Below are 11,830 nucleotides of genomic sequence, written 5' to 3'. Positions count from 1 at the left end.
AGTGACTAGACATCGGCAGGATAGATAATGAGGTAGATATGTACTTAGGGTAAAGTGACTAGGCATCCGGATAGATAATGAGGTAGATATGTACATAAAGACAGGGTAAAGTGACTAGATGTCGTCAGGATAGATAATAATGAGGTAGATATGTACATAAAGACAGGGTAAAGTGACTAGACGTCAGGATAGAGGATAGATAATGAGGTAGATATGTACATAAAGACAGGGTAAAAGTGACTAGATGTCGTAGGATAGATAATAATGAGGTAGATATGTAAATAAAGACAGGTAAGGACTAGACGTCGCAGGATAGATAATGAGGTAGATATGTACATAAAGACAGGGTAAAGTGACTAGATGTCGTCAGGATAGATAATAATGAGGTAGATATGTAAATAAAGACAGGGTAAAGTGACTAGACATCGGCAGGATAGATAATGAGGTAGATATGTACTTAGGGTAAAGTGACTAGGCATCCGGATAGATAATGAGGTAGATATGTACATAAAGACAGGGTAAAGTGACTAGATGTCGTCAGGATAGATAATAATGAGGTAGATATGTAAATAAAGACAGGGTAAAGTGACTAGGCATCAGGATAGATAATAATAAGAGTAAGGACAAAGAGTAGCAACATTTGCCTGTGCTCCGGTACCGTTGCCGGACGGATTTTGCAGAGTGAACAGTCTATGTCTTGGGTGACTGAAGTCTTTGGACATGGTTGGACAGCTTGATATAAAGGTCCTGGATATGATTCACTACTCTTCATTTCATTGGAACATTAGTCAGCCAATCATATGTGGGTGTGTTTCCAGGGCCAGAATGATTTCCAGAAGGGTCTGGCTGTGGTTCGTTGCCCCCAGAGTGAGGCAGAGCAGCATGAGATAGAGAATGAGTGCCTGGGCATGGCTGTACTGGCCATCACTCACTATGCTATGACCAGAGAGATTCCCTGTCTACTGCCTCCAATGAGATCAGGTAGAGATGTACACAGATATACACACACAAACACACAACATAGACACACACAACCAGATTACTCTGTAATCTATACACACATATTTCTCAAATGGAAAGGAATGACAATGTTCCTAATTCCTCCACTGCCTCCATCTCTGCTCCCTCGCTCTCCATCTCTGCTCTCTCTCCATCTCTGCTCCTCGCTCTCCATCTCTGCTCTCTCTCTCTCCATCTCTGCTCCTCGCTCTCCATCTCTGCTCTCTCTCTCCATCCCTGCTCCATCTCTGCCCCCCCTCTCTTCTCCATCTCTGCCCCTCTTTCTCTCTCCATCTCTCCTTCTCTCTCTCTCCTTCTCTGCCCCCTCTCTTCTCCTTCTCTGCCCCCTCTCTGCTCCTTCTCTGCCCCCTCTCTGCTCCTTCTCTGCCCCCTCTCTGCTCCTTCTCCATCTCTGCCCCCTCTCTGCTCCATCTCTGCCCCCTCTCTTCTCCATCTCTGCCCCCTCTCTTCTCCATCTCTGCCCCCTCTCTTCTCCATCTCTGCCCCCCTCTCTTCTCCATCTCTGCCCCCTCTCTTCTCCTTCTCTGCCCCCTCTCTTCTCCTTCTCTGCCCCCTCTCTGCCCCCTCTCTCTTCTCCCTCTCTGCCCCCTCTCTCTCTCCCTCTCTGCCCCCTGCCCCCTCTTTTCTCAATCTCTGCCCCCTCTCTTCCCTTCTCTTCTCCATCTCTGCCCCCTCTCTTCTCCATCTCTGCCCCCTCTCTCTTCTCCATCTCTGCCCCCTCTCTTCTCCATCTCTGCCCCCTCTCTTCTCCATCTCTGCCCCCTCTCTACTCCCTCTCTGCCTCTCTTCGCCATCACTCCTCCCTCTCTCTCCAGCTACAAGCGTTTCATCCCGGAGAAACTGAACAGGCAAATCAAACAGCGGAACATTCTCACCCGGCTCCGCATCAACAACGTCTTCAAGAACTTCCTGAATGAGTTCAACAGTCGCACTGTTCAGGACAGTAACATCACACTGTACGACCTGAAGATCAAGTACCTGTCCACCCTGGAAGGCCTGACCCGGGGCCTGGGGAGGGAGATGCTGGAGCCCAGGGCCCTGGTAGTTACCCAAGAGGTAGAGACCAATGGGGAGCTGAGCCACGGGCCTGAGTCCTCCCTGGCCATGGAGGTCCAGGTTACTGGCACCACAGGGATATCATACAGGAGGAAGCCCCCTAATGTGAGTGGTCACTGGGTCCTTTTTTTATGTTAAGGAGGATGTGTGGGATTTGAGTTGGTGTGAGATGTTTGGAGATTTTCAAATGTTTTTTTGTGGATTTGAATGTGTAGAACGTGGTATTTGTGTGGGTGTGATTTTGAGTTGGCTTGAGAAACTGTATATTATCTCTGAAGTTGGAGTGAATTTGGAAGGTATTGATGAAGTATCTGAATGTATTTTGAAACTCATCTAAGAGAAATCTCTTGACAATGTATTTTTCCTTTCATTGGCAATAGAATACCTTGATCCTGAAAGAGAAGAACAAGTCCAAAAAGAACAAGTTTGAGGGCAAACAGACCAAGAAGAAAGACGCCAGCGAAGGCTGGGTGACATTCTGTGACTTCCACGAGATCACACACATTGTCATCAAAGAGTCCACTGTCACCATCTTCAGACAGGATAACAAGAAGATGGTGAGACACACGCATCTCTCCAAACACTACCTGAGCTTGGATTACTAGATTAAGCAGTGACCGTAGCATATTAATGAGTGATTAATGAACGTTGTCTCTACTGTATCGTCTTCGCTCCAGCCAGCCAGAGTTCAAATGTCACCAGGCCTAACAGCCAGCCAACATAGCTAAGGGACAAATAATGTGATTAGTAGTCTGTGTTTAGATTATCGACCAGTTTCTACTGTGAAATGCTTTGTCGATACAGGTCCAGGACACTAAGGAATGGACACAAGAAAGGAAACTAGTGCATTGTTTTGGAACAGACTAAAGGCAACAGCTAATGGGGATCTAAATAAAGAAAAAATAATCAAATGTTTTGATTTCTAAAGTATTTCTTACTATTGTTTAATGCTCCTATTGTCCCACAGGAGGTGCAGCTGGAGTTTAAAGGAGAGGCGCTGGCGTTCGCTGCCCTGGTGGATGGGTATTTCCGTCTGACGGTCGATGCCCATCACTACCTGTGTACAGAGGTGGCCCCTTCCTCTGTGGTGCAGAACCTACAGAACTGCTGTCATGGACCTATCTGGTCAGTACTCACTCTCTCTCGGTGTGTCCATTTCTTTTTCTCTAGCTCGCTCTCTCTCTGACTATTTCTCTCTCTCTTTTCTGTCTTTTGTTCTCTCTCTTCATACCCATTTTTATCTTCCATCACTTCTATCTGTTTAACTTCTTAATCTAGCGTTGAGTTTTGTGTTGTTGACCGTTGGTTCTGTTTGTTCATCCTGCAGTACGGAGTATGCCAACCAGAAGCTTCGTCAGGAGGGCAACGAGGAGGGAACCTACGTCCTGCGCTGGTCCTGTACTGACTACCATCACATCATCATGACCGTGGTCTGCAGCGAGGTAACACACACACATACACACTGAGAACTAGGTCTGGGACGATACCATTATCGCGATACTCGTTAGTATTGTGGCAAGGAAATAAAAACTAAGCTTATTTAACTTCTTTAGGAAAATGGCTCTAATGTTGGAAACAAACATCATTATGTTGTCTTCCAGAGTCAAATGTATTTATTTCTAACCTATAACACACAATATTTAACATACAGCAAGTTATTAAAGGACCAAAGAGTTTGGTCTGCTTTGTGTTTTCATTTTTTGCCATGGAAAAATATTGCGATACTGATATCGTCACAGCCCTACTGAGAACACAAACAATGTATTTCTGCAGGCAGGGAGAGTGGGGTGGAAATGACTGAAGTGGGCGAGGTGGAACAAGTGGAGAAGTCAGATAAAAGGCCAAAGTTCAGAGATCATTACACAAGGAAGTGACTAAGAACAGATATAACACAGATGATGTCTGACACACATGACACACACACACACACACTGCTCATTGTCTGACTGTTTCGTTATTGTCTGATAAAGAGTACTGAAAACCATGATGATGATAGAAGAGCAATTAAAGTCCTTTTCAGACAATGTGTGGTTACTGTCAAAACAAGCACATACCAGGTGACACACCAGAGTAGATTTTGAGCAGAGCCTGGTGGTCTGGTGTCTGTATCACATCATCATGGTAAGATGTCCTACATTAGTAAACACTGTTGTTCAGTGTCAACACTCTGACTGAGCAGCCTCACATGCATGCACAACACATGGTCAAACAGGCTCCAAGTGTGCGTGCGCGCGAGAGAGAGTATGTGTGTGTGTTGTTTGAGGCATCCATTCTCAATTAAATGAATTCTGTTCCAGTCAATAGCATGTGACTTAATGTACAGGCTGATTGGGATGTGGTGTTCCAGTGGACAGTTGGTTTTATCCAGCTAACTCGGGTCTAATCTAAACAGTAGTGAAAACGGACTTAAAAGACCTGCTAGCTTTGTTCAAAGTATTGATTAGCCTTTTATTGACAGTAGTTGTAACATCTTTCACTACCAGCTAAACTCTGTGGTTGTTGTAACATCTTTCACTACCAGCTGAACTCTGTGGTTGTTGTAACATCTTTCACTACCAGCTGAACTCTGTGTGGTTGTTGTAACATCTTTCACTTCCTCTCTCCCTCTTCTTTTCTTCTCCTCTCTTTTGATTCCCCCAAACTGACCACTCACCTCTCCCTATGTCTCTCCCTCTATCTCCACCTCCCTTTCTTCAGTTGGATCTGTGTGAGTCGAGACAGGTGCGTCAGTATAAGAACTTCCAGATCGAGGTGGGTTCAGAGGGTTTTCGTCTGTACGGGACAGAGACCTACAGGTCATCTCTCAGAGAGCTGCTAGACCACCTGTCTGGACAGAACCTCCGTACCGACAACCTCCGCTTCCAGCTCAGCCGCTGCTGCCCCCCACAGCCCAGAGGTAGGGGGAGAGAGAGACACACACACAGACACACATACGTACACACACCTTGGTCAGTATGAAACTCTCACTTCAGTTGTTAGTATTTTTGTTGCAGTCCCTCAATGTGTTTTGTATACGTGTCAAACACACACATTGCCCTGAACCCTTAGTGTGATTTGGCTCTGGTCTGCTGAAAGGATGTTCCTTTGAAAGCCTGTTTACACCACGAGTTCTAGTTTCTCTTAGCGACACTGCCTCACCATGGTTACCACTCGCTTAACCATCTCAATACCTCAGCTCTGTTTTGTAGCTGTGTGCAACCGTGTGTGGATTTGGCTATGTGTTGTTGTATGTGTACACTGTAAAACCAAGTGTTTAGGATCTGAACACAACTAAACACTTTTCTGGAACACTTTCTAAACGCATCGAGGCGTTTCGAATTTCAGTGAAAATGTGTCAGTGTTTAGATTGTAAATATTTTTATTCACTGAAACACTTTTTAAACACGAGCACAATTATTCAGTACAAGGCGTTTAGGTTTTAAACAGTGTAGGGTGTAAAGCTCTATTTGCATACTTCCCAGCGTGCCTTTTGAGTGAATGTGAGAGAGACCCACCCATGACTGTATTTGTTAGTGATATACATGGTTGTTGCGTTCAATAAGGGAATGTGTTTCAAGTAATATTTTACTTTAGATAAATAACTTGCATTGTTCAAAATTATCTTTGTATAGTATAACATTGGTTGATTTCAATGTGCATGAGGAAACATAGATATTAAAACAAACTATTGTAAAAATCTACCTGCAGCAAAACATGCTGGGAAATATGATAACAGAAATGAACTCACACAGTTGATTAACAAACATTTTAAAAGATGTATTGACTCAAATGTCCTGTTTAGTTGACACATTCCTAACACTGATCTAAATAAAAGGCATGGAATGTCACATCAATATCGAATGACTAAATGCACTCTAAACAAGTTGATAGGAAAGTCAAATCTGAACACTTAGGAGAAGTAGTTGTTCTCCTGGTTGGAAACTGACTGGAAATAGATGACTAACGTGTTTAATCCTGCATTCTAAATGCCCGTTTTTCAGGTTTTGTTTAGGTTATGAACTTGTCAAATGTTTTCATTATTTTGCTGTGTGTGTACAAGGCGTTTAGGTTTTAAACAGTGTAGGGTGTGTTCATAACCTAAAGTGTTCCAGAAAAGTGTGTGTGTGTGTGCTTTTCAGTGAGAGGGAGGGACAGTATCTACATGTGGGTGTTTTTGCAATCGTGTGTGTGTGCATGTACTGTGTGTCTGTAAGCACCCCGTCTTGTTTATCCCCTCTCTCTCTCTCTCGCTCTGTGTGTGTGTCTGTAAGCACCCTGTCTTGTTTATCCTCTCTCTCTCTCTCTCTCTCTCTCTCTCTCTCTCTCGCTCTCTCTCGCTCTGTGTGTGTGTGTCTGTAAGCACCCTGTCTTGTTTATCCCCTCTCTCTCTCTCTCGCTCTGTGTGTGTGTGTCTGTAAGCACCCTGTCTTGTTTATCCTCTCTCTGTGTGTGTCTGTAAGCACCCTGTCTTGTTTATCCTCTCTCTGTGTGTGTGTGTCTGTAAGCACTCTGTCTTGTTTATCCCCTCTCTCTCTCTCTCTCTCTCTCTCGCTCTGTGTGTGTGTCTGTAAGCACTCTGTCTTGTTTATCCTCTCTCTTTCTGTGTGTGTGTCTGTAAGCACTCTGTCTTGTTTATCCCCTCTCTCTCTCTCGCTCTGTGTGTGTGTGTGTGTGTCTGTAAGCACCCTGTCTTGTTTATCCTCTCTCTTTCTGTGTGTGTGTGTGTGTCTGTAAGCACTCTGTCTTGTTTATCCCCTCTCTCTCTCGCTCTGTGTGTGTGTCTGTAAGCACCCTGTCTTGTTTATCCTCTCTCTCTCTCTCTCTCTCTCTGTCTCTCTCTGTGTGTGTGTGTGTGTCTGTAAGCACCCTGTATTGTTTATCCTTTCTCTCTCTGTGTGTCTGTAAGCACTCTGTCTTGTTTATCCCCTCTCTCTGTGTGTGTGTCTGTAAGCACCCTGTCTTGTTTATCCTCTCTCTCTCTCTCTCTGTGTGTGTGTCTGTAAGCACCCTGTCTTGTTTATCCTCTCTCTCTCTCTCTCTCTCTCTCTCTCTCTCTCTCTCTCTCTCTCTCTCTCTCTCTCTCTCTGTGTGTCTGTAAGCACCATGTCTTGCTTATCCCTCTCTCTCTCTCTGTGTGTGTGTGTGTCTTGTTTATCACCCTGTCTTCTCTCTCTCTCTCTCTCTCTCTCTCTCTCTCTCTCTCTCTCTCTCTCTCTCTCTCTCTCTCTCTCTCTCTCTCTCTCTCTCTCTCTCTCTCTCTCTCTCTCTCTCTGTGTGTGTGTCTGTAAGCATCCTGTCTTGTTTATCCCCTCTCTCTCTCTCTCTCTCTCTCTCTCTGTGTGTGTGTCTGTAAGCATCCTGTCTTGTTTATCCCCTCTCTCTCTCTCTCTCTCTCTGTGTGTGTGTGTCTGTAAGCACCATGTCTTGCTTATCCCCTCTCTCTCTCTCTGTGTGTGTCTGTAAGCACCCTGTCTTGCTTATCCCCTCTCTCTCTCTCTGTGCGTGTGTCTGTAAGCATCCTGTCTTGCTTATCCCCTCTCTCTCTCTCTGTGCGTGTGTCTGTAAGCACCCTGTCTTGTTTATCCTTTCTCTCTCTGTGTGCGTGTGTCTGTAAGCACTCTGTCTTGTTTATCCCCTCTCTCTGTGTGTGCGTGTGTCTGTAAGCACCCTGTCTTGTTTATCCTCTCTCTCTCTGTGTGCGTGTGTCTGTAAGCACTCTGTCTTGTTTATCCTCTCTCTCTCTGTGTGCGTGTGTCTGTAAGCACCCTGTCTTGTTTATCCTCTCTCTCTCTGTGTGCGTGTGTCTGTAAGCACCCTGTCTTGTTTATCCTCTCTCTCTCTCTCTCTCTCTGTGTGTGTCTGTAAGCACCCTGTCTTGTTTATCCCCTCTCTCTCTCTGTGTGTGTGTGTGTCTGTAAGCACCCTGTCTTGTTTATCCCCTCTCTCTCTCTGTGTGTCTGTAAGCACCCTGTCTTGTTTATCCTCTCTCTCTGTGTGTGTGCGCATGCATCAGGAGAAGGAAGACTGTGTAGTACTGTGGTTTCCACACTCACAGCTCTCTTCTGTTTACAGTGTGAGTGGGTTACCTGCTATGAGGGGCCCATCACAAGGGTGGAACATCATTTGTGTTTTTATGGTAGGGGTGTTCGGTACGGGGACCTCGTTTCGGTCTGCACTGTGAATGAAAACATAATAGTATATTTACTAAATAAAAACACTGGCCCTATATGCTATGCCTATGCTGCTTTATAGGCCTACGCCTCTTGAGTAAATCTGAGCTCAAAAACAACTAGAGCTTATGCTCTTTGGTTTTTACTAGAGCTTATTTATTTTTTTACTAGAGCTTATGCTTTTTTTTAACAAGTAGAGCTTATGTTTTTTTTTTAAACAAGTAAAGCTTATGCTTTTTTTTAAACAAGTAGAGCTTATGCTTTTTTTAAACAAGTAGAGCTTATGCTTTTTTTAAAACAAGTAGAGCTTATGTTTTTTTTAAACAAGTAAAGCTTATGCTTTTTTTTAAAACAAGTAGAGCTTATGCTTTTTTTAAAAACAAGTAGAGCTTATGCTTTTTTTTAAAAAAAAGTAGAGCTTATGCTTTTTTTAAAAAAACAAGTAGAGCTTATGCTTTTTTTTAAAAACAAGTAGAGCTTATGCTTTTTTTTAAACAAGTAGAGCTTATGCTTGTTTTTAAACAAGTAGAGCTTATGCTTGTTTTTAAACAAGTAGAGCTTATGCTTTTTTTAAACAAGTAAAGCTTATGCTTTTTTTAAAAACAAGTAAAGCTTATGCTTTTTTTAAAAACAAGTAGAGCTTATGCTTTTTTTAAAAACAAGTAGAGCTTATGCTTTTTTACAAAAACAAGTAGAGCTTATGCTTTTTTTAAAAAAACAAGTAGAGCTTATGCTTTTTTTTAAAAACAAGTAGAGCTTATGCTTTTTTTTTAAAACAAGTAGAGCTTATGCTTTTTTTTAAACAAGTAGAGCTTATGCTTGTTTTTAAACAAGTAGAGCTTATGCTTGTTTTTAAACAAGTAGAGCTTATGCTTTTTTTAAACAAGTAAAGCTTATGCTTTTTTTAAAAACAAGTAAAGCTTATGCTTTTTTTAAAAACAAGTAGAGCTTATGCTTTTTTTAAAAACAAGTAGAGCTTATGCTTTTTTACAAAAACAAGTAGAGCTTATGCTTTTTTACAAAAACAAGTAGAGCTTATGCTTTTTTACAAAAACAAGTCGAGCTTATGCTTTTTTACAAAAACAAGTCGAGTTTATGCGCATGTTGCAATCAAAATTTGAATCTTAATTTGGGGCATTTCAAGCTGTTCTTTTGTGAGAGGCAGCTGGGCAATAGTTATGTACGACGGTGAGTGGTGGGGTCGATAAACCAGGAGGATTCTCCATCATTGTTTAATGATGGAGAAACCCTGTCGGTTGATGGATGGAGAATCCCAGTTTCCCAGTAGATTACGATGGACAGAGAGTTGCCTGCCCCGGTCTGCTAGCCCCTGCTAACTGCTTGCTTGCTAACCCGGTCTGCTAACTGCTAGCTTGCCAGCCCCGGTCTGCTAACTGCTAGCTTGTTTAGCCCAGCCTACTAACTGTTAGCGTGTTAGCATCGGCCTGCTAACTGTCTGAATCGCCGTGTCCCCAGTCAGCCCAACCACTCACTAGACCCATATGTTCACTTGGCTACGCATGCCTCTCTCTAATATCAATATGCCTTGTCCATTACTGTCCTGGTTAGTGATTACTGTCTTATTTCACTGTAGAGCCTCTAGCCCTGCTCAATATGCCTTAACCAACCATGATGTTCCACCTCTAACATATTTTTTTTATTTTTATTTCACCTTTATTTAACCAGGTAGGAAAGTTGAGAACAAGTTCTCATTTACAATTGCAACCTGGCCAAGATAAAGCAAAGCAGTTCGACACATACAACGACACAGAGTTACACATGGAGTAAAACAAACATACAGTATCAAGAAGTCTATATACGATGTGAGCAAATGAGGTGAGATAAGGGAGCTAAAGGCAATAAAAGGCCATGGTGGCAAAGTAAATACAATATAGCAAGTAAAACACTGGAATGGTAGATTTGCAATGGAAGAATGTGCAAAGTAGAAATAAAAATAATGGGGTGCAAAGGAGCAAAATAAATAAATAAAATTAAATACAGTAGGGAAAGAGGTAGTTGTTTGGGCTAAAATATAGGTGGGCTATGTACAGGTGCAGTAATCTGTGAGCTGCTCTGACAGTTGGTGCTTAAAGCTAGTGAGTGAGGGAGATAAGTGTTTCCAGTTTCAGAGATTTTTGTAGTTCGTTCCAGTCATTGGCAGCAGAGAACTGGAAGGAGAGGCGGCCAAAGAAATAATTGGTTTTGGGGGTGACTAGAGATATACCCGCTGGAGCGTGTGCTACAGGTGGGTGATGCTATGGTGACCAGCGAGCTGAGATAAGGGGGGACTTTACCTAGCAGGGTCTTGTAGATGACATGGAGCCAGTGGGTTTGGCGACGAGTATGAAGCGAGGGCCAGCCAACGAGAGCGTACAGGTCGCAATGGTGGGTAGTATATGGGGCTTTGGTGACAAAACGGATTGCATCCATTTTGTTGAGTAGGGTATTGGAGGCTATTTTGTAAATGACATCGCCAAAGTCGAGGATTGGTAGGATGGTCAGTTTTACAAGGGTATGTTTGGCAGCATGAGTGAAGGATGCTTTGTTGCGAAATAGGAAGCCAATTCTAGATTTAAGTTTGGATTGGAGATGTTTGATGTGGGTCTGGAAGGAGAGTTTACAGTCGAACCAGACACCGAAGTATTTGTAGTTGTCCACGTATTCTAAGTCAGAGCCGTCCAGAGTAGTGATGTTGGACAGGCGGGCAGGTGCAGGTAGCGATCGGTTGAAGAGCATGCATTTAGTTTTACTTGTATTTAAGAGCAATTGGAGGCCACGGAAGGAGTGTTGTATGGCATTGAAGCTTGCCTGGAGGGTTGTTAACACAGTGTCCAAAGAAGGGCCAGAAGTATACAGAATGGTGTTGTCTGCATAGAGGTGGATCAGAGACACACCAGCAGCAAGAGCGACCTCATTGATGTATACAGAGAAGAGAGTCGGTCCAAGAATTGAACCCTGTGGCACCCCCATAGAGACTGCCAGAGGTCCGGACAGCAGACCCTCCGATTTGACACACTGAACTCTATCAGAGAAGTAGTTGGTGAACCAGGCGAGGCAATCATTTGAGAAACCAAGGCTGTCGAGTCTGCCGATGAGGATGTGGTGATTGACAGAGTCAAAAGCCTTGGCCAGATCAATGAACACGGCTGCACAGTAATGTTTCTTATCGATGGCGGTTAAGATATCGTTAAGGACCTTGAGCGTGGCTGAGGTGCACCCATGACCAGCTCTGAAACCAGATTGCATAGCAGAGAAGGTATGGTGAGATTCGAAATGGTCGGTAATCTGTTTGTTGACTTGGCTTTCGAAGACCTTAGAAAGGCATGGTAGGATAGATATAGGTCTGTAGCAGTTTGGGTCAAGAGTGTCCCCCCCTTTGAAGAGGGGGATGACCGCAGCTGCTTTCCAATCTTTGGGAATCTCAGACGACATGAAAGAGAGGTTGAACAGGCTAGTAATAGGGGTGGCAACAATTTCGGCAGATAATTTTAGAAAGAAAGGGTCCAGATCGTCAAGCACGGCTGATTTGTAGGGGTCCAGATTTTGCAGCTCTTTCAGAACATCAGCTGAACGGATTTGGGAGAAGGAGAAATGGGGAAGGCTTG

General features: G+C 43.6%; 1 pseudogene; it reads left to right on the top strand.

Moving 5' to 3' along the window:
* The first annotated feature begins 785 nt into the window (after window positions 1-785).
* Window positions 786-11,830, top strand: part of LOC135533839 (tyrosine-protein kinase JAK1-like) — a 48,381-nt pseudogene continuing 37,336 nt past the window's right edge.

The sequence above is a fragment of the Oncorhynchus masou genome, unplaced genomic scaffold (assembly GCF_036934945.1).
Source record: "Oncorhynchus masou masou isolate Uvic2021 unplaced genomic scaffold, UVic_Omas_1.1 unplaced_scaffold_2706, whole genome shotgun sequence".
In the NCBI taxonomy this organism is placed as follows: domain Eukaryota; kingdom Metazoa; phylum Chordata; class Actinopteri; order Salmoniformes; family Salmonidae; genus Oncorhynchus; species Oncorhynchus masou.
The sequence above is the reverse complement of the archived record's forward strand: the minus strand, read 5'-3'. Positions and strand labels throughout refer to the sequence as shown.